This window comes from Lichenostomus cassidix, chromosome 2 (genome assembly GCF_008360975.1).
Source record: "Lichenostomus cassidix isolate B80296 chromosome 2, HeHo_3.0, whole genome shotgun sequence".
NCBI lineage: Eukaryota > Metazoa > Chordata > Aves > Passeriformes > Meliphagidae > Lichenostomus > Lichenostomus cassidix.
In genome coordinates, this window is record NC_139482.1 from 65,934,183 (window position 1) to 65,958,020 (window position 23,838).

The following is a 23,838-nucleotide window of genomic DNA, read 5'->3' on the forward strand; positions in this document are numbered from 1 at the left end:
ACAGAAGTGATCCTTAATTTTACCAAAGGTAGATGCAGAATCAGCGATAAAGTCAGAATTAGACTCTTTTTTGGCAGTAAAACATCTAGAACTTATAATTAATATTACTATTAATTAATAATTATGATTGGTTCTCTGAAAGCTCTAAAATCAGGTTCAGTCCTTCCTAAAGAGCAGTGGTGAACCTCTCCATGTTCAAAGAAGAAGGCTAAGGAAGTTAAGTTAGCCTTTGCCAGAGGCTACGAGTGTGAACATGAACAGTTCTTTTCCCTCTTTAATATTCATTTATACAAGTCAAATTCTGATCCCATTTATAATAACATAAATCTAGAATGACTCCCTTGCAGTCACTGGAGCGAGTTCAGATTTACTGCAGACTCGGTAAATAAGAACAGAATTTAGCCCATACACATTTAATTATCTTGTCTAACAGATTATATCTCTTGATGAAAGAAAAAAAACAACCAAACTGCCTCAGACTTGGGAATGAGCAATAAAAAAAGTAGCACTGAGCAGCTCCTGCACCAGCAGGAAGGTCCCCAGGAAAGGTAGGTAAGTACAACCTAAGGGACAAACCTATTTCTTTATGTTTTTCTGAAGATCTTAAATTCTGTCAAAAGTATATTCAGCTCTGATAAATCGTAAATATACTGTAGACTTGCTCCATTTCCTAGGTGTGTTGCTGATTGTTAGTAATTTACACTCAAGATATAGCAACGATTTGCCATTGGCTTGGGGGAAATTGTTTTGCTGCCTATGATTTATAGCTATGATTTGCCTAAGAGTTTTATGAGGCAGTTTTTCCTGAATATGCCCTCAGTGAAAGGCCCCCAAACAGAGGCAGCTTACAGAGACCCTCAGACAGTATCTTATTTCTCCTTCACCCAAATAACAGGAGACTGTTATAATTTTGTATTACTTTCACCCTTCTTTCTCTTGCTCCAAAAAAGTAAAAAATAAAAGCACACCATGAGGCAAGGAAATATTAACACTATATTGACTGAATGCTAGGTTTTCATGGATTTCATTGCATGTAGCATATATAGCACATGCCTATCTTGGCATGATATATCACAGCATTCTCAGTGACAGTGACGTATCAGCTAATCTGGGCAAGGTATAATGCACTATGATACAAGTGATACCTGGTTACATCAAAGCAGGAAGGTCTGATGATGGGGGAAAAGTGCCAAAATCTCATTTCCGCACACTTGAAGCAGCTGTTAAGAAGGGTCTATTTACTTTGTCAAAAAGATGCCCAAGAGGATGTTCTGTGGCCTGTTACTGCTGAGTACCTGACTAGGGAACACCATATCTCATCAGTCATGTTTTGAACCTAACTCATTAGAGGGCTCAGAACAGCTCTCAGTATTATGTCAATTTTCTGTAAACTACTTCCCTCCCTTTTTTTTTCTTTGGCAGATATTTTTCCCAACAGTTATAATCAGTTTTTGAAAATACATATGGCCAAAAAGTTATCTGGATATTCACAGATGTTATATATTTTATTTAATACACAGATTCCCCTATGCTATTGATTTCTTTTTATTGCTGTTGCATTAGAACTTCTGAAATAATGGGATCCCATTGTTGTGCTGGAACTTGGAAAACACAGAACAGATCAATTTATTATAGCTTAGATGCAGTTGCATGTTAAATTTCCCAAGGTCAGCACCAGAAATGCAGCAACCAGCCTAGCAGTTGCTTATTCCATTTCAACACTTAAGTGGATTTAGAGGTTACAAGTAATTTGTCCCAAAATTACGTGTCCAGATCCCTGTCTTGCACATATGTTCTCAAAATATTCCATAGTGACTAGTGACACTCAGTGGCTCATTAAAATCACTTCCAGTGACCCCAATAATCATCTTATAAAGGCCAGATGATGTCTAAGTGTGTCACACTGGAGTGCCAAAACCTAAAGTACTTAAAATCAGCACTGTAAGCAAGAGGATCGCTACACACGGAATGTTTCTCTTGCTGGGACATAAGCTAGACACATAAATCCACCAGGCTGCAGATAAAATGTAATTCATGTTTATTAGCAGAAATTAGGAATCATAAGGATATTAGTCGTTAAGCAGTCTCTGGAGTATGTATTTGGCATCTTACTTTTCTCAACATTACCATTCTGCTTTGTAACTTGAGGTGTGTCATTCATCCTCCTTTGATCCTTACCAGCCTCACCCAGTCAAGTAACAAGCTGGCTGGAGAGGATCCATCATTTTCCACGTGCATCGAGAGAAGAGACATGCTCAGTTGACACCAAGAACTCTGGCATGGCAAATGGATAACAAAGTGTAAGACATGATTGAACTTCCATTGAAATCACCGATGAACCTCTCAGTTACTGCAGAGGGTTTTGGATGAGGTCCATCCTCAGTGCCTCTTCTTGAGAATCTGACAGGAAACCTGCTTAGACAGAAACCCACAATGTGAGCCAAAATCAGAAGGGAAAGGTTCCTTCCCTCCCCATTCATCTCTCCTCCTCTGTACTTCAAAATTCATCTTCCACTACTCTGCAGTCCATCTTTTCAGCCATTATTTTCAGGAATTATCTGGTCTAAAAGATGTGAATGTGGCAAGCAAAGAACAAAATACCAAACATCTTTATTCTATGACAGACTTGCAAGTCTTAACTGTGCAGAAACCTCTCCACTCTTCTGCCTGGACAGCCCCAAATGCACCAGACCAAACATTCCAGACCCGTCTAGTCTTATCTTGCTGACATACAGGCAGCAGCATGGACCTGAAAGTCCTTATCCAGCAGTGAAGGAAGCATTTACCTAATTCAGACATGATGTTCTGCCTAAACAGCCATTTCCCAATATCTCAGAAGTCACAAGCTGATCCATGCACCATCCTACATTAACTACTCAGCACTTTCTCAGAGTTTTGCTTCAGTTTCTGCTTGACATTCAGATTTCAAGTTTAAACAGAAGGAATGTTGATTTATACACTAAACACAAATTTCTGTAACTTCAACATGACTCATCATTTAATCACATATCATTCCCTTAAACTTCTAAATTTAAAAACTGTGCAGGCTGAAAATACCAACTCTTCTCTTTTTACTGAGATAACAGAAACATTGTGAACTGTGTCTAAAGCCCACCTTTCCACTTTGATCTTTGTAGCTGAACATCATAGCTGTGATGGTTGGCAGAGCTGCGTGGGAGCACAGTGTTCAAAAGACCACCAGACACTCATTTCATTGCCATGCAGTAAAATTACTTGCTTTTATTCACTTATTGCCGTGAAGTCTATGGGAAATATTTGCCAGAAATGCAACTTGTACTGTGCAAAACCAAAACAAACAAACAAAAAATATCTTCTCATGACCACAGAAAAGACAGCAGAAAACAGGAAGATGGAACATTCTGCAGTGGTTCCCCAGAGCATGAACAAAGGCCACAGCTCAAGTACACATTGCAAATACTGACTTTTCACAGCTTTGGTAAGGTACACCAGAGCAAGTTGTTGCACTTGCTTAGCTGAGGATTCCCAGACAGTAAAAAGGGTAAGTGTGGTATCTGCCAGAAAAATCTTAGGGCGTAGATTCAGAACGATCAAATCAGGTTAGGTTTAGGAATACCTGTGAATGCCAATGTTCTCTGCTACTGCAGATGAATCCAAGAGAGGAATTTATGCTGCCACTTCACATAAGTTCATAAATTTGGCTTCTTTTATGTATGTGCACCATTCACTTGTACAAGTCTTATTTACATCAACTCTTTAAGAAACTACCTTTATCCTACTAGTGTTATTACTTCTGTTATTAGAGAATAAGAATTTATTTTTCCTCATGCCATCTCAATAGTACAAAAAATACACTCCCAATTAAAACTTAAACCCTGTTTCTAAAAATATTTGCATAAATTGCACTTTGACAGATCACATGTAAACAAAGAGCTGTTGGCCCCATCAAGGTACAAAGTGCCACATGCCTGGGTTAATCCACATCTTACAGCCACAAAAAAAACAGAGATGAGAGTATGTTCCAATAAATATTGCTGCTATCAGCTCTGAGTATCAATTATATATATTTCCCTTTAAATAATTTATAATCAGTGGTAAACCACAGTCACTTCCAGCTAGCATCCATAAAGTATAGTTTTTTACACTAGGTATGCAACGAATTCATTTTGAAGCATGTCTGAACTTTTTTGTCATGAGCATCAGACTGAATGCCTGTAATAAAAATGACAGGTAAATAAGAATAAATGGTTTAACGTTAGCAAGAAATAGGGCTCTGCTGTTTCACCTCTGATGACAGAATCACAAGTTTAGCTCTCCCCTGAAGTTAAATGCAATGTTCTCCCGCATCAAACCTTTAACACCTCTTTTTTTTTTCCCAAGATTGCAGCAGCCCAAATGTAATTTGAGCGAATTCACAAAACGCACTTTGTAAACAGATATTTATTGCCTGCAAGATAAATAGTCAAAATACATCAGATTTATTGATGCCTTGGGAATACAGTATTATGGCAGTTTAGAATGGAACTGTGAGCAAAAATCACTGCAGGAACTGACTGTGGATCGCTCTGCGGAGAGAGTGGGAAAAGCAAAGACACAGGAAATATACAGGAGACATAACGTTTAGGATAACATGACTAAACCAAATACACTGCAGTTTTTGCAGCAAACATGTTCAACAGAAACATGCACATTAAGTGTCTAGAATTTCTTATTTTTTTGAGAAGTATTTTAAGGGGAGAAAGAAAGACTTTTGCAAAGAGGAGGGGAATAATCCATTCTACTTGTGCACTTTGGCAGGGTAAGTAGTAACATATTTATATTTCAGCAAGTGAGATTTACATAACAGTGAAAACTTTCTAATAGTAGGAACAGTTAAGCCTTAAAATAGACTGCCTAGAGTGATTGTGGAATCTCCAGTTTGAGGTTTTCATCGGGATATTAGACAAATAGCTGTCAAAAACAATACAGATTAAGTTAACTCTGTTTCTTGGTACTTCTTCTCAGCCTTTTTTTCCATTATTCTATGAAACATTTACAAATTGCTTTTTTAAGTTGTCAATAAATTGTATTTTATATTCAAAATAACATAGGAAAACTCCAACGCTGCAGAATGAAAACAACTTGGATTTCACTAATTTTCTTTTATATATTTTTAACCACCTCCAAGACCACACAAGAAGTAGTAATCTTATTTATTATACTACATAACACAGAATGCAGAAGGCTCTAACCTGTGAGTTAGAAACAGGTGTCCTAATACCACAGGGTTGATACAATGACCAAGTATTTTTAATATTAAGAGGTCTGTGACACTCCTAGCAGTGAAGGAGTGATATGCTGCTGTGTGAGTTTGATCTTCTCACTGATACAAGATTTTAGAAGAGCATGTGAGTTACATTTTGCCCATGCACATATATATATTTACAAATATATACATTGTACACGTGTGCAGAAAGCACACTATAACAACACTGCAGAAAATCCTACCCACTCACCTCACTTATAACACTCCTAGCATCAGGAGGTCTCCTCTCCCTGACCTGTCCAGTCCATATAAGAGCTTGCCTCCGATTTCCTTGATTCTTCCAATCCACCAGTTAAGCATGTAAGTATAAACTTATCTGTTGTTCATTTGTCTGCTATTTTACTTTTAAAATATGCTTTAAACATTGGTCCATGTAAGGTAATGTCCTTAAGAATATTATGTACAAATGATCATTTCAAACTAGATGTGTCCTCTTTATTCCCAGGTAGCAAAGACCTCTTATTTTAACAAGCACCCCAATAAACCTTTTTCTAGGTCCCACGGGAGTTTATTACAGATAGGCTGATTGTACTTCTGAAAATGCCTGATGTTTTTCAATAACTATTTACAATATTCACTAACCCATTTAAGTTTTTTCTCCTGAGTTTTCTGGAACATGGCATCTCCTTTTGTAAATTTTAGAGGGATTAGGTACATTTTGTATCTTATGGAGCATCAACTAAACCTCAGTGCCTAAGAAACAATCCTTACCAGTTACGTTCAACCCCCCTTCATTTGGGCCAACAAACATGATGTGGAAGAAGCATCTTAACAGCATGATTGAGCCAGTGTGAACTCGAGCTGGTTGGTACCATTATTGTAAAAGCTGTTCCTATCCTGCTCACCACTAAGCACTGTGTCTTCTTACCAGTTATTCCTTTATTTGAAAATTTTACGTAACAGTCAGAGCCGGAAAACTCTCATGTTGCATTTTGGAAGTACATTCCACACACAAAAGAAATTTGTGATGAAGAGTCAGTTCAGTACAAACAATATTGAGCTGTTGTTTACTGTACACAACAGGGAGGCATGCGGGGAGCATGCACAGCCTAACTTTGGGCAGCACAATCAGCCAGGCCAGTTGTCAGCAGAGAGAAATCACTCATTTCATAGGACCACAAAGCAGGCTCCTGCCCAAGATGCTTTGAACTGTCCTCTGGGGTAATATATCTTTTTCTACCAGAGAGGAACCCTGGGCTAACTAACTAATAGTTTACTACCTCAGTACACCACATAATGGATCTAATTTTCATTCAGATCTTTACACCAGGTTAGAGATGGAAAGTTATCAACAGCTACAGCCTCTGAGAAGACATTTCCTTCTCTTTCTTCTGCTTGACTGTGAAAATCATTTCCACTCTTGTAACACCTGACGTTTACAGGCTCCCCAGGACAGACAAACCCATGTGTAAGCAGACTGTTTATTTTGAATTAGAGAAAAACTTCCTTGAGTCATTCCTCATAAACCAAACAGATGACATTAAAGGAAACAGTGGATAATCTCCTTTGGCTTAAAAAGGGTAATGAACAAGTGCCAAATAGATTTTCACTGATAACACAAGCTGATTTGAAACAGGCTGGCTGCACTCTGGCCTGCAGTGTTAGACTGGCTGGTATGACTGCTGTATATTTAAATTATGGACAATCTCCTAATGCCTAGAAGCTGGCATTCATGGCAAAGATATCTATGCCTACTTTATATCTATATATACCCAAGAGTCTTTTAAGCAGAAGCAATTTGGAGAGGCTTGTATCCACAGGGGTCATTTAGAGAACTCCAAAGCCTTCTGGAGCTAAGGAGGACTTCTGACCCACCCTGTAAAGTGCTCCCCCTGCTCAGGTAATCTCTGCAGCCCTTCAGTATTGCCTCAGCCTACAGTCCTTCCTGCACACCTGGAAGGTGCTTTCTACCCGTGCGCAAAAGCTGACTTACATCACCCAGCTTTTCCCAGCCAGCCTGACAAACTCCCTGAATTGGCTCAGGGCTGGAGCTTGGAGATTCAGAGCAGCAACACAGCTTTTGAGTAATCAAACCAAAAGCTGGGCAGTGTAAAGATAACCTTACAATGTCCCTCAGCCTAGATGATCCAACCTATCAGGAAATGGGGATTTATAAGTGATTTTTTTACAGAGTTTTTATTTTAGTTTAAAATGAGCAAATAAGAGTCTGCAAATCCTTTGGGGTAAACCAATAATCTTGCCACATAGCCCATCCAGCTTGAAACTGACTTGCCACTGTTGCCTGGGTTTGGGTTTTTTGGTTTTTTTTAAAGATTTAAGACTCAACTCTAGATCTCCCTCCCCAATATCTTTAAAGATAAAAGTATCAGTAGAGATAGGACAGAGTAAAGTTCAGAATGTAAACTGAAAAATAAATTAAGGAATAAAGGCATTTAAATCACAGTTTATCTACCACTCAATCCTGACCTGATTAGCCTATCCCCTGGCTAGCCAGAGCAACTGCCCAGATATTCCAATATAGGGCAAAATCCCCTTGTGCATATGGACCCTGTGATTAAAGGGAATTGGAGACAGAAATTTAATTTTTTAATTATTTCTAGTTTCTCTCTTCACAATGGCCCTTTAAGACCCTTTTGTTTCCTTCAGTATCATTCACCTTGAGGTGGAACCAGAACAGGAAGCTGAAATGCCAAATGAGTGGAAGAAAAATTGTGCTTGTGGTACTCCTGACCACACCAAATGCAAAGAGCACAAAGAGCTCATTTTCTTAAGTCTCTCAAACCTTTTTCCACCCCAAAGAGCCACAGAAAAGCCTCAGATAAACATCCTCTGATTGTTTATGCAAACTGAACACTTCACAGGTTTTTGGAGACTAGCCCATCACTAAAAGGAGTAAGAAAAGCTCTCCATACCCAGAATCCAAGAGTTTTTGTCTCCTTCACTGCCATGATCAAATACCATTTTTTTCCCCTCTCTTGTTTTCAGATTTCATCCAGCAGACAGAAAAACAGACAAGCATACTGTATGATTCAGGTAAGTTTTCTTTTTAGAATTTACAGATTAACATAAAACCAAAACCAATCTATAAGTGCAGCCCAAACAAGTTGCACAAAGAGCCCAACACTATAGGTCAAATTCCATTCCAGCAACAATTTTACCCAAAACAGATGTAAAACTAACCTTACAAAAACATTTGAGTCCCTATTTTGGCTGCTGGTTAAGAACCTCCTGTGCAGTCTATTCCTGTCAAGTGCAGAAGTTAAGATACTCTAGACAAAAAAATAAAGCGACCCTCAGAAGCATACATGCAAAACTTATTAACTGACTCTAATTCTCTAAGTACACACAGACAGTGAACATTATTGATTTTAGGGATATTCAGCATTTAAAAGTAATTGGTTTTCCTCTAGCACAGCTCCCCCATCCTCACTAGCCTTCAATAGAGAATGATGCAAAGATTCAAGCCATGGATTATTTTTCTACAATGCACTAGACTTTCTAGATGATTCTCAAATACTCCCAGACCATGCACGTGACTCAGAATCCAGCAAAAGACATTTTAAAATTCTGATTTCTCCAAAAGCGACTCAGTGAAAACCTGACATTTCAAAAATTATAAACTGGGAAGACCTATAATAGGTAAAACTAAAAAAATTAAAATAAATAAAAAAACAAACAAAACAAACAAATTTTTAAAACCCCACAACCAAAACAAAAACAAAAACAAACAAAAAAACAAAACAAAACCAAAACCAACCAAACAAAAAAAAACAAGTTAGAAAGAATTTATTTTGGGCTTGTCTGCAAAGTATCACAGGATATCTTCTGTTCCACCCTACCCTTGCATCATGAGCTCACTAAGAGGTGAGTTTCACTGATAGGCTTCACAAAAAAACCCCCAAATCCACAACACAGGCATGCCCCAAGGGGCAAATTCCTTCCCCTGGGCAGGAACTGCTAAATGCATTAAGACGCCCAAGAAACAGTTCTGTGTGTGAGTGCTTTTGGTATATGACCCAGGCTGGTCCAGAGGAAAGGTGCAGAAGATCTCTGAAGGTCTGTTCAGGTCTCCACAAACACTCTCCCATTGGAAAGTGTATACAGCAACTGGTAGGAAATAGAGGGAGTGCAAAGTATCTCATGGATGCCTGTTAGCAAAGGTGCCAGGTCTTGTCTCTCTCAGAAATATACAGGGAGAAAATCCTGCATCACAACTAAGACCTCTGTTTTATCTCAATATTAGAAAACCTGGAGTTAAGGGCTAATGTGGCTTTTAGGCAAACCAAGTTGAAAGGCAGTTGTCCCAGCTCAATATGTATTGAACTGGAGAATAAAGATCACTGAAGCATGAAAAGTATAGCATAAAAGTAGCTATGGACATAATTACTTGAGTAATTGAATGAGAATATATCCCACCCTAATTATAAGCAATAACATTTTTTAAGTAAACTAACTACAAGATGTCAATATATGATAATCAAAAATATGCAGCACAGCTTTTGGATTTTGTGGGATCAATACATCTCCTTCTAGTGGCATTCTAAATTGCTTCATTTGTATGGGTCTCCTATATCATCCTTTAACAACTTGCACCTAGCCCCACGAAAGAAAAGAGAAATCTGAATTGACTAGTGGTCAAGATTCACTGTGCCAGAGTGGCACTCAGCACCCTCCCTTCCTCCCAAGGTGTGGATCTTGCTGCATATCCAGGTGCACTCAGGTGTCCCATGAGACACAGCTCTTAGCCTTTCCTGGGAAGTTCTGTGCTCTTCCCTCAGGGAGGAAGATCTTGCATCCCTGCTGTTACTGCTGACAGTGTAATTTCTGTTAAAGAGAAGCTTTTGTCAGTTAAAAATTAAATTATTTTTTAAAAAACAGTTTTTTCCTGTACTGACTTTGCTCAAGATCTATTACACACTCAGGGCACCTTTACAGCCAGGCAGCACAACCACAGAGCTGAGACAAACCCTCCTCCAGAGCCTGCGCTGTCAGTTCACACTTCTTTCCTTATTCTTTCCCTCCTCATGCTTTTGTTTTATGTTTACTTTATTTGTGAGTGGAAGAAAGAATAAGTAAGGGGAGGGTTTAGCTTGGATTGGTCTGAATCTGCAAGGGTCAGAGGTTTCAGATCCCCTAATGGGTTTGTGCGTGCCGAGTTTCAGAAGGGACAAAATGTTTTCTGCTTTCTCCAAGTGGCGCAAAAGTGCAAGCCTGGTTCTCTCGACTAACAAAGATTATTTCTGAGCAGCTTTTCCCGAGGCACCGAGTGATGCAAAGGATGACTGGCAGAGTGCGTGGCTCTGAATAAATGAATAGCACACATATGTTCTTTTTTCTCTCTCTTTTCCTTTTCCTTTCCCCCCCTCTCCTCCGAGAGGCTTTACAGCCCCGTTTCGGAGCTTGCACTTGCAGACCAGCACCTGCGTTTCGCTGGCTCCTTCCAGGAGACCTGCCGGGCTGACACTCCCACGGCGGAGGGCTCGCTTAATAAATGCTTCTGAGGCAAAAAGCCATTTTTTTGGGGCTCGTTTCCGGCGCGGGGCTGGGCGGGCGCTATCCGCACGGCCACACTGCCACCTGCCGGCTGCGGCCAGCACGGCCCGCTCCGCCCGGCGCGGGGCAGCGAAACAATAAAAAAAAAGGAAAATGAAGTTACCCTTGTTGCTTTGATAGGTGGGAAGCGTCTCAGTAGTATCCCGAAAAGAAACAGCTGTCCCTGCACAGCTGGCCGGGATTTGCTTTCTGCTGAATGGTGTTATTGACCCAACTTGCTGACTGTGTCCGGTTGGGAAGCGCAGCACCCTGCCCTGTATCCAGCCCAGCACCCTGCCCTGTGTCCAGCCCAGCACCCTGCCCTGTGTCCAGCCCAGCACCCTGTCCTGTATCAGCCTTAGTGAGCTCCACCAGTTCCCACTGGGTTTAGCAAATAGATGGCTGCCAAAGAATTATTCCCAGTTATTGTCAAATGTGGTTGGAGACCGAATTTGCTTTTTAAAGACAATTATTGATCTGCAGTTGCACAGTGGCTATCCATTTCATTATCCCCCATGCCACTGAGAACTGTGTCACAAGTTCCCAGTTTAATGGAATTAGATCACTTGGGCAATTGCCAGTTCCACAAGTTACTTTAACTCCTCTACTGCCACACTGCCTTTCCCGTGCCATGACTTACTGATACTCCTGCAAAACCTGCTTGATCCTAGCACTGTTCTGAAGTAGTGGTACCTTCTCAGACACCAGAAGTTCAGAGGTAAATGGACCTTTGCTCCTGGTCTTGGAACAGTGATGCATGAATCAAGCCATTAGGTAAAACGAAAAACCAAAAACCCCACAAAAAAAACAAAACAAAACAAAACAAAAAAAACAAAAAAAACAAAAGAAAAGAAAACCAAAAATCAGATGTCTCACCAGTCTCACCATCTCATTGCCACAAGGCACATTCAACTCTATGAACAGAGTTGAAGAACCATGATCTAAACAGAACACTTAAATTATCACTGAAAATAATGGCCATGGTTTATAAATAGAATCGGGTCCTAAACATGTTAACTGATCTTGCTTTTTGTGAGCATTTGTGTGAGGAAATTTTCCTCCACGTCAGTGTTTACAGTAAACAAATTTGAGGCCCAGTTCTCTAGTTGGCTGATGATAAAACAGAATAGTATTCCACAGTGAATTAAATTCTTTTTGTAGGGAAAAGCAGAATTCTACCTTTCTTTTGGGATGAATACCATAGAATAATACTATGTTTCTGGCCAAAAAACCTTAACAGAGAAACCACTGGAAAGAGATACATCAAATCATTCTGACAGGTCCAGTAGACCTTCCAGGCTTACAGAATATACAACTCATTATATTTAAGCTCTCCAATGCAAAATTAACACCAATACCATGTCATTCAGGTGACTAATCATGCAGCCGAAGTATCCTAGCATTTCATAGGATGACAAGAGGGACAAATCAGATAATGATTCACAGGCTAAAATGTGATTTATCTTTACATCTAAAACAAAAAAAAACCAAAACAACCAAAACAACAACAAAAAAAAACAAACAAACAAAAAAACCCAAAAAACCCACACCTCCACAATTTGCAGGAAAAATTCTTCAACCAGCTTTATCTACAACTTTTGCAGCCATTCCAATGACAGAAAGCAATGCTAGTGGTTCTCCAATTGATTTGTGTTCAGGTAAAACACCTCCATCAGGAAAATATTCACTGGCCTCAGCCTATCATCCCTAGTGACTACCCATGCACAAAACAAATTGCCCTTTCTGTATCCACTTCAGATTCTTTACACCCTACCCTGCATTCAGCACCTCCAGAACTGGACTTAGAGGATATCAAGCTGGAGGAATTTCACCTCCAACTCATTTGAAAATCCCTGTTATTTTATTAGACTCTTTATAGCCATCTACCTAGCCCAGCAGCTCAATAACATGTAAAAAAACTCTGCAGTTTTTTATGTGTCGTTCTTGCTGAGTAGTAATGCAGTTATCCAGGAAGGTTCTGTCTGCTCCTTCAAGTTTTGGAATTCCTGTGCTGTCACATCAAAGCAGCAGCCTTGGCTACAGCAGCTCCTCAGCCACATGTGGGCTAGAGGGGTCACAGCTATTACAGTAACATTTACTGCTCCCACAGTCATTACATACTCTAGAGCCAAGCAAGGAGACCAGAGACCAGAATATCTCCTTATTCTAATTGCATGAAGTTATGTCCCTTCAAAGTAACAAAAAAAAAAAAAAATAAAGCTTTAAAAATTAAAAAAATTATTTTTTTAAAAAAATTAAAAATTAAATTTAAAAATTAAAAAAAAACCACAACCCAAAATTAATCACCATCACCATAATTGTTCAAAACTAAACTCTCACTTCAAAAATTCTCTCCATAATTTCTGCTGGTTAAGTCCCATGGAGGTAATCAATATTTCTTATTAGCTTTTAACATGCTTTTCTTCAATTTCATGAGCTGACACCTGTGATTTTGATAGAAATAACTAGGGCAGAGAAAGTAAGGAATTCCATGTCTTTATAATAGTAATGTTCTGGGAGTTTCACTATCTGAAAGCAAGTTGGTGTACAAACAGAACATAATAAATACAGAGATCTCTTGAAGAATCACTATATAAGAAAGTCCCTAACAAATGGTAGAAAAAACCTGTGCTCTCAGTCATGTGCATACTCTGAATCTCAAATCCATTTTGGTTACACAGTATTGAAAATTATTATTTTCTTGAGCTGGCTTTACAACAATGATAAAACCACAAGGATTTTTTTTCCATATGAGACTTTCACAAATGGTAGTGTTTCAATTTTTTTTCTACAAAACTGTCTCAAGTATTTGACATTAAAAATTTCCTTTCCATGCTCTATGTTTTAAATGAAGTAAAGATTAGCAATATTTTAAATTTACCAGAGCAATCCTGTCCCTTCCAAGACCGCAACACTTTGGAAAATAAACTGTTTAGCAACTGATCTACATTCATTCTTAATTAAAATTTAAGTGAACATAATCAGTGAACATTTTAATGAGAAAATAATATGGGTCATTTTTGAAACCTGGATAATGAAAATAACTTTCTCCCAAAAATAAAGGGGAATAACAAGTTCATAAATTAAATTTACCAATTATTTGGTTGGGTTTTTTTTTTTTCAAACAGCTACAGTAGAGGAAAAATTATACATCAGAAAATCTGAGTACTATATTGCCAACATTTAATTGAATACCCCTATATCCTGTTAATTTTCCCAGTCATCTGAAACAACCTCATATTCCAGTTCACTGAACAAAACGTTTGTACTTAAGGTTCCATCAAATATTTGGGCAATTTGAGTTTCTACAGTGCTTGTTGAAAATTTCACCAAATTCTTTGCCCTGCAGAAATCAGCAAATGAACATTTTCAAGTCGCAGAATACAAAAGCATTACAGGGGCAATGCTGACTCCTGCATGGGAAATGAGGATCCTCAGAAGTAGCCATCAATATTTGTAGGCAACAGACTCAAAATAGTTGGTATAAAGGGAATAATTGTATGCCAGCTACTTTTCAAGGCCAAAACCTGCCATAATTTTCCTAGGCAACATCCCTGCAATATGCACCCAATCAGTGGATGGCACAGCCTTTTTGGGGCAGAGCTCCTGCTCTGGCTGCTCAACACCACTGCAGGGAAAAGGGTGGTCATCTGGAGATTTCCCTGTTCTTCACCTTAGGTCCCCTGACTGCCAGAACTGCAGAGATGAAGGAAAAAGAACACGAGGCTCTCCAGCGTTATGGCTCAGGATTCAGAGAAAAGGTGCTTTACTTCTTAAAGCAAGGCCTTCACATCATTTGCACCATTATTTGTGTCAGAACTTAATTTGGCCCTGGTACTTGTTTTGGTCACTATTAGGGCAAATTGGACCCCACATCAGAAATATTTGATTGCTCTTTGTTGATCCTCCTGTTAAAAGGACATTGTAAAAAATAGCAGCATTTATTTTCATCTCATAATTATGAATGATTCTTTAACAGATTTATAACAAAATTTAACACAGAAAATATTCCAAAGCACAGTTAATCTCAAAAGTGATCAGTCAGAAATGAGCCTACTGCCTCACTAAACATGACTTTTCTTTCTAAGAGTCACAGCACTGTAAAGTTCCCTACAATGTACTCCTTCTGAGAGCCTTTTAACAGAAATGTCTGCAAGAAGTTATTCTCCAGAAATAAAATTTAACAGAGTACAATGATATCCACACTGTTGCTTTTAGCAGTATTTAAAAACAAAATTAAAAAGTCAGCCCCACAGTTTGTAGAAACACAGTTAATAGGAAAAAAAGTTTCATGATCTTGGAAGAAGAATATTTCTGCAGATATAATTAAACACCAAATTTTCAGTACACAGACATTAATTACATTCACAGATATATAAAAACATGGCAGCCCTTGGAAATCAACAAGACTTATGCACAAAGTCAGACCTCTAAATACTTGTAACTAGTCTGATTAAATCATTTACATCAGTCTGATTTACACTAGTGAAAGATCTGAAATCAACAATATTATAAAATTTGGATGCACAGATAATGTTACCTGGAACAGCACAAGTTCAGATACATTTTTTCCAGATTTCTTAGAGATTGAACCCAAAAATCATGGGTGCATGAGACTTAATTATTTTAAGAGATAGTTATATTATTGATAACCCCTTGGTTACAGAGGGTAGACCAAAACCATGAACTCTGAAGACTGCCCCAAAAGCTAGAGGGAAATGAAAATAATTGATTTTAATCACAAAATTATAATTGGTACTGTTACTTATAGACAGTGGCTGCTGGTACAATTGGGCTACTACACACATAAGTGAGAAGGCATTCTCTCCCTTCCTAATGAAATACACTGCCCTGTGTCTGTGACCAAACTGCAGGTCTTCTCCCTTTTTCACCATGGTCCAGGTCCAAAGTATCCATCCTTAGAGTACTTTAACTGGACCTCAAGTGTGAGGCATCCTTGCATGGATTTCCCTTAGAAAATAGCCCAAGCAGTAGCTGAAGACAGATCATTGCAAGCTGAGGTGGATGTGCTGGTCTGCATAATCAGTGTGTCTATCAAGATTAAAGCCCCACCAACAACTGTCTCTGCTGCAAAGTTTAGACTTCTTTTCCTGTAGCCAACTGAAAAAAACTAATTGGGGCCTGGATTACTCTGAACTTGTACTTGTTGGATCATCTAATGTCTAATGAAACCCAAAAGATCTCCATAATGCCTTTCTCTTGTGCAGATTCCTGAGTCCAATGTGTGAGCTGAGCTTGCAGTCACTGTGTCAGCATAGCTGCTTGTCTCAACTCCTGTGCTTCCATATATTTCTGAAGCTCATGGACAATTCATTCCTTCAGAACTGCTATTCTTCTGACAAATTTGGCTGAAGATTTCCAAGAGTTTGGATGCCATGAGGATGGAGAGAAAGGATAAACATAGGCAGAGACAGACATAATGACCACCTCAGCCTTCTCCCTAGGAAATCAAGCTAAAAGTGATAACATGTTTGCAGAATTATGTGCTGAGTTTGTTTCTGTCAAGTGGGTAGCTCTTAGTTTTAATGTAAAACACTAACTGAATTAAATCTACTTTGATTAAATACAAGTAATTTTGAAATGTGTGTCGGAGCGCTGCAGTGCTTCTGAGCTCAGAGTTTGTAAGACACTGACAAGAATGTACTGTATTTTTTTTCCAATCTATTTCAATTACACTTTTATAATGGCAGAATAATGGCAAGATTAGTCTATTTTATCATGATTAAATCTTGATTAACATATTAAATAACCATTGTACACTAATTAACTCTATTAAATGCAATGTCCAATACATTGTTCTACTTCTGTACACTTCTAATGAAAAAGTGACTATCATTAGTATGGCTATTTCTTATACAATGTTTTTAGGATCTAACACAGAGTTTTACTATGGACTAAACACCTGAAGGTATGATTTTGATTAGCTGTTTGGGAAGGCTTTATTTTGAAAGAAATTTGCAGATAAGTTACAATATGAACAGAAAAAAATACATTATTTAAGAGAGCATTTCCAAACTTGTCCTTTGCAATCTGAACACTGAGGATATAAAATTTAAATCTATACTCTGGTAAGGACTGCGTGAATTTGAATTTTAGATAACCTTCCAGTTCAATTATGTAAAGTGGCATTTCAGTATTTTTCAGGATGCACAGATAAAAAGCTATTACCCGGTATTTGTCACTATTTCACAACTGTGAACAATGCTAGGGAAGGCTTTTAACCAGCAGTTAAAAACTCCCTTGTGTCTACATCTTGCAGTAACTTTTTATTCCACTGGAAACACTTTAAATATCTAGTTTCCTCTGTCATGACCACTCACAGGAACTCAGACATCTGCAGCCTGATTTCCTTGTGTTGCAAACATCCTCTCAAAATACAGAATGAGAGCAGCCGTCACTATAAGCCAACACATCTATGCCAGGTTTCCAGCCAATTCTTAAATACAGTTGGGGGTTTTTGTGCACAAAAACATATGGACTGAACTGAAATGCATAAAAAACAGATTTTTTTAAATCTGCCTATCCACTTCATGAGATGTTTCAAACATGCAATAGGTGATGATGCAAAGTGCTCAGACTCCGACTTGTCTATTTTGGGGCACTTAGCTGAGGCACCTCTACTTTCTTAAAGGTCACTTTCTTAAAGGTTACTGAAGGGACTCTTGCACCTCCACATGCCAATTTAGAGACTATGAGTAAAAATAAAACAGCAGTTCTTGCTGTGACAGAAATGAGCAATAGTTGCACATGTTGCTTCCAATAAAAGGCACAATTGTACTTCAACAAGCACGAATGCACAGCTGGGATTTGTCCACCCCAGTAGCCTGTCTTTTCCTACTTCTCTTGGTTCAAATCCTACAACATAACAAAAAATACATTGTAAGGCAGCAAGTAAACTTCAGCTTGATGTTATGTAACACCTTTCCAGATAATTGGATCTACACAAGGGAAGCTTAAGGATGAGCAGGAGCCAGCACTGTGTCAGGAAGCTGCAAGGTCCTGGCCCTTGGGCACAAGGGGCCAGGAGCTGGGGGTGATAACACAGCTGGCAATGTAGAGCTTCACCAGGCAGGTGGCATGTGCCACTGTCCTCAAGTAAGGCAAGGGCCAGGGATGGTGGCCAGGTTAAAAAAAAGAGATCATCAGGCAATTTTGAGGTGATGAGGCAGGTCTGAGGCCAAGCCAGGAAGTCAGTCCACAGGTCAGGATCAAGGCCTGTGCAGTAGCCAGGGCTAGACAAAGCCCCATGGTCTCTGGGAAAGGTCCATGGTGACAAGCCAGGCCCAAGGTCAAACCAAGAAACCAGTCCATGGGTCTCAGTTCAGATCAACAGGGCCCTTGGCCAGGCATGGAGACAGCTGTAGCTGAGCTGGGGAAAGACACAGTCTTAGCTCAGGCAGACACTGAAGATCCAAGGATGACTTAAACAGAGCTGCAGAGCCCACAGGTAGAGGATATGTTGTGAAAACCCAGATGACAGTATTTCACATGTTGGTAGGACAGCATTCTGTCTCTTCCCAGGTATAATGCACCAGACATCATCTGCCTGTCACCTTCTCCGTCTGCCCAGAGCCCTGAATGCAAGAGAGACAGAGCTGCCACACAGCAGGCAGGTCACCCATGCCTTACAGCAGAGGCTTGCCCTCAAGAACAGCCCTGCACTCCCAAAATTCCCAACCAGCACAGCTCTGTCCTGTCACCTGGGTGCATCCAAGGGAAGGGTCTCCCTCTTGTCACATCCTCATGCAGGCCTGTGCTCACCCTGGGACCAGGTGCCTGCCCTCTTTTCCTCCCTTCATGTGATCCAGGAAAAGCTGCTGCACACACTGGGACTCCAGGATGCTGAGAGGTCTGCCCGTGTGGGATGCAATTATGTTGAATATTTTCATACAGCTCAACAGAAATGTAAACGTCAGCAACAAATATCTTTGTCAGATTTCCAAAGAATGAACAATATGCTCATTCACGGACAAAAGGGATTGTTTCTGAACATGATCTCTGCCTTCAGGCTGTAGGACAATGCCTTTTTAGTGGTCTCCATCAAACTTTGTTTGAAATTATGTTAGTAATTGGCAGAATTTTTTAATTAGGCCACCAAATGGCAACCTTAATGCACAGGATATGCAGTCATTGGCCTTTACTTTGAATTTCTTTAATTGTCTAGAGTAAAAGAATCAGCGAGAAGAGGAACTAGTTACTACAAAACCACGATAACTACTTCAATCCCTAGCTATAAACATACAGTAATTAATCAATTAATGCAGATCACATACGTCAAGAAAGAGATACAGTATATAGGAGAAAATCAGCATAATCCTTTTGTATAGTTTTATGAATGATCTAATGTTGTAATCACTCAAGTTGCTTTAGATTTACAGTGATACATAGGCAGACAGTAGAATCAGAACCTAAATGAAAGAGCTGGTCCATATTAATTTATAAAAAAGAAAAAGGAAGAAGAAGTAATGGTTTCTGGTGAGCTTCAGAGATTTTGATATTCATTTTTTGATATTCATTTTGGAATAAAAAAGCATCATGAATTTCCACAGTCAGAGCTAATTTAAAAAAGCAAACCTATTCAGCAAGAGCCCTTAAAATTAATCATGTATTCATGCCCATGTAACTTTAGCACATGCTTACAATTAACCATTACCTTGAATACATTTGGGAATAAGAAACAAATTCTTCTGAATTTAGGAATAAGTTAAAGTGGTCACAAACACTTTTTATCTCTTAGTACTCTTTTGTTAAATGAGCTTTATCATAAAGGGCATTTTCAGGACTAATTAATTTAAATACTACTAGGGAACCATTTTCAAACCTTCTGATGAACCATTTCATGTGTTATTATTCCTTGCTGTCCTTTTCATTTCCAGTATCCAAGTCTTTGTTATTTCTTCATCAGAATGTTTGGACATATAGATATATATGTTTGTATATTTATGCAAATAAATTTATTGTTGTCTGCAGCTGTATAAGGAAAAGTTTGAGAAAATTCAGTTCAGATCAGAAGTCTTTTTTTTTTAATTCTCTCATTCTTTATATGTATTTATCAATGGAGGAAAAAAGAAAACAAACAAAAATATATTGAACTGAGTTTTTAAAAGAACAGAAGTTGTTCTTGGGAATTTTGAGTGCATAAACACCCTTTTGATAACAGCTTATGTTTCATATGAAAGTGTATATTCACCAGCTAAGCTCCTCTATCCACAGGCTTAAATTGCAAGTCCATGGAAATAAGTTATTTGATTCCTTGAAAACAATTCAATTGAATCAATTTCTAGTTATCTTTGGTCATGTTCTTTAAATTAAAAGAAACAAAAAATTTTATTATTCTATAACTGGTTTTTCATCTGAAGAAAGTATCATGCATTTACAATTTTGAACACTGCTTAACTTCATATTTTCATCTGAAGACTTCCCCTGATGTTGTGTGTGGTTGTGTGGCATTGATTTCAGAATAAGCTTCTAGGTCAAGGTGTGATCAGTTATACAGACAGGCTCACTGCACTTGCTTATATCTCAAATATCCCTGGAGGCTTTTACCATTTCTCAATGTCATAGATTTTAATCTTTATGGAGCTGAAATCAAAAATTACCGAACACAAAATATCTCTCGCTTCAAGTACAGTACATGGTAATCACAAGAACCCCATAATCCAAAACACAAGGTGCATATAGAGACTAGTCCACAGTCTATTGAGGTCTATCCTAAGTTATATTATTCCAAGTTAATGAGTTCATTCATTTGCTAAGAATTTCGTCTCAAAATTCCTTCTTAAAGGAAAAAAAATATATTGCACAACAACAGCAAGATAGTTAGATCTCAAACATCTTTCATCTTAATGTGTAATATTTCTTTAGAAGTCATAATTATGCAAAAAGCAATAAACCCCCCTATATATAATGAAGCCAAAACAATGTTTTATTGTCTCTGTATACAATTTTGTGAAATCTCAATGCTTTAAATACCAAAAGAGTAATTAATACCTGCTTAGGCTGGAAGAACAAATGTTGACAAAAATGTTGGTAAGTATTTTAATTGAAAACTTGTAAACTTATGCCTCCTGGACACCCATGAAAACATCCCTGCAGTTCAAGCTGGCTCAAATTTCTGTGACTCAGAGCATTTCTGCAGCAATGAGGTTAAATTTTTAACCTGAACTAAGTTGCAAAGCACAGGCACCTGTGCAGTTTGATCCTAATCACTGCTTTTGGACTGGAACTAGATCATACCTTGCTCACACCATCACAGACAATAACTGAGAATAGAAAGGTTAAAAAATCCTTAAAATATTAATATATTAAAAATATTAAAAATAAGAAAATTAAAACTCGTTGAGCTCTCCAGAACTTATGAAGGAGGGTGAGAATAGCAGATACAGGTGCTTCAATAAATAACAATTAGTAAATATTTAAAGTCAGGTTGACACTGATGCTAAACCACAGGACTGAGATTCAGGTCTGGGTTTCGTTGCTGCCTGCGTCATGGACACATAATGTGATTTTAGATGAACCACCACAATCTTAGTTCAGTTAGATATGAACATACATATTTTCAGGAGATTAATTAGGTGCTTATGTGAGGCAGGTGCTTAAAGCACCTTCCTCAGTCAGTGCAAACCTTAGTCTGTGTCCAATACTACAGTGTAAAATGGGAATAAAGATATCCTGCATACACATTTTCCTGTTCAGAGTTTCCACATTTCAAGGGCCCTTACTGATTCCCTTGTCCCCCATTTTCTCTGTACATCACCTTGCACAAAAACTCAGGATTATTACAAAGCCTGGGGACCTTTAAATAAAGTGATATAACATTAAGCACTCAGCACACCCTCAATACAGTCTCTACCAGAACCATTTCTCACTGTTAACAACAACCTTTGGTGAAAGAGAACATGTCAGTGTACTCTCAGGGAATTTGGACAGTTTTCTAATTAATTTCTGAACATTTGTAGCACAAACCAAGCATCAGTAAATTATGCTTAGAGTATTTGGAACACTTCCAACCTCATTTTCTTCTCTTCTCCTTCCTCTTTCACTAGAAGAGGCAGATAAGGTTAAAAACACACACAACAAAAATATTTCTTTACAGAACACTTGCAGGAATTACCATTTTTATAAACCTTATTCTTTCATTCTTAGGGTTTGTTCTCAGCTGATCTTGTTTCAGGTCAAGAAGTGACCCAATAAATGCAAGAAGCAGATACTCTAGACCTCCTGCTCAAGTACAGCTCTGTATAAGGCATGTTAATGGTAAAGTCTCTAAAGAGCACTTATGAGACAGAGAGAGAAACACTTAAAGGAATTATTCATACATTTGTTTATGGCAGTATTTATAGCATTACCCTTAAAATGAGCGCTTCACCACATAAAATCCACCGTACCTATAAAAAGTTACATTGAAAGCAAACCAATCAAATAAATAATGCAGGACTATTTCAGACCATCTACTTGCACTAAGTCACAATCCTACTTAGGTCGGTCAGGTTTAATTCAGGACTTAGGTGAAAGGTCTAGGTAAGAGTCTCATTCAAAGTCCACATTGCACAGCTCTCAACATATTGGCAAAAAGTCTCCTTTCACAGTGCTGTGGGGAGTAATGCCAGGGCTGTCCTGCTGTGGGTTCCAAACACGACAGTTTTCTCAAGTGACCCATATTATTTGCAGATTTGAGAGCTAAGGGGCAGCACCAGGTACTTCCTGCAAAATTATTTCATCTAATTGTCAGGTATTTCATTAAGGCAAACACCACCAAGGCAAACTCTTCTCCCACGACTGATTGTGGTGTTTTCCTTCCTAAAATTCAGAGGTCACCTGCCCTGACAGCCACAATTATCTAAAGTGCTGCAATACAAAGCAAAAAGTGACGCAGTCAAATCAAACAACCAGATCCATCTACCACAACACTACTCATTTCAATTCCACTTCTGTATTAAGCATCATCTTTACTATGGCCTAATTCTGCCTTCATAATACACCTCCTACACAGCAAGCAACCTCTTTCATGAGCTGAATTAGCGGGCTCAGTGTATAGACCCTGCAAAAGTCATTACGGCAATGTAATTTCTAGTACTTGCATTTTCACTATAGCAAAATCTCACAGGGATCAGACTCACTTATGGTCTTAACTAAAACTAGCCATCTGACTTAATTAACATTTAGAATTCATCAAACCTTGCAGGGCTCATACTGGGCTCTGGGGCAGCTTGGCAGTGCTCACATTGGGCTCCTGCTGGGTCTGTGTCTCTGGTAGCAGTGTTTTTCCACCAGATGACACACTTGGTGTTAAAGCATATGAAGAATGAAACTAAAAAAAAATCAGTTTCACAATATCTCTGCATCATGCAATGCACCACACAGCAGAGGGAGAACAGGAGGCAGAAATAGGAAGTGCAGCAGGACCTAAGAGAAACTTACATTGTCTTTATATATTTGCTCCGTAAGTTGTAACCCAACAACAGTTGTGTCTTTGTTAAATACCCTCCGGTGCAATAAAAATTCTGAATCCATTTTTGTTTTTCTCTATGCATACACATTGATATTAAAAGCAGCATGAAGATTTGTTTCTCTGAAGCTGCCACAGATGATGGAAAAGTTTCCCATAATTAGGAGTGATGGCAACAGGGAGAGAGAGACTTCCATCTGGGCCACCCAAAACATCTAGATTTTTCAACACCAAAGTTCTATGCTCAGAGCACAGAGCACTGATAGACCAGCAGCTGCTGCTCATGGTCTTGGCTGCTTCAGGTGGGTCTGGGGTAGATCTATGGAACTATAACCTCTTTTTTCTTCCTGACCTCAAAGCATATACCCTTCACCCAAGCCTGCTTTTAATTTCTTCCTTTGTTGTACCTAAGTGACAAGTTACCAAGTAGTACTCAGGTAACCACCAGAGGCACAGCATTCTTTCAATGACCTTAATGTGTGATGGCTTGATTAATTAGACTTTATGAAGTGGTTTTTTTTTCTGCTCTATGCGAAAATGCAGTTGAATATATAAAACCTGTTCGTTAAGATCTAGCATGAGATTAAATATT

General features: G+C 38.6%; 1 long non-coding RNA gene across 1 annotated transcript; it reads left to right on the forward strand.

Annotated features, from left to right (window-relative positions):
- The first annotated feature begins 8,228 nt into the window (after positions 1–8,228).
- LOC146441538 (uncharacterized) lies at positions 8,229–16,589 on the forward strand. The gene is made up of 2 exons (XR_014850453.1): positions 8,229–8,278; positions 16,006–16,589. It is a non-coding gene; the product is annotated as an uncharacterized LOC146441538 (long non-coding RNA).
- The last annotated feature ends 7,249 nt before the right edge of the window (positions 16,590–23,838 follow it).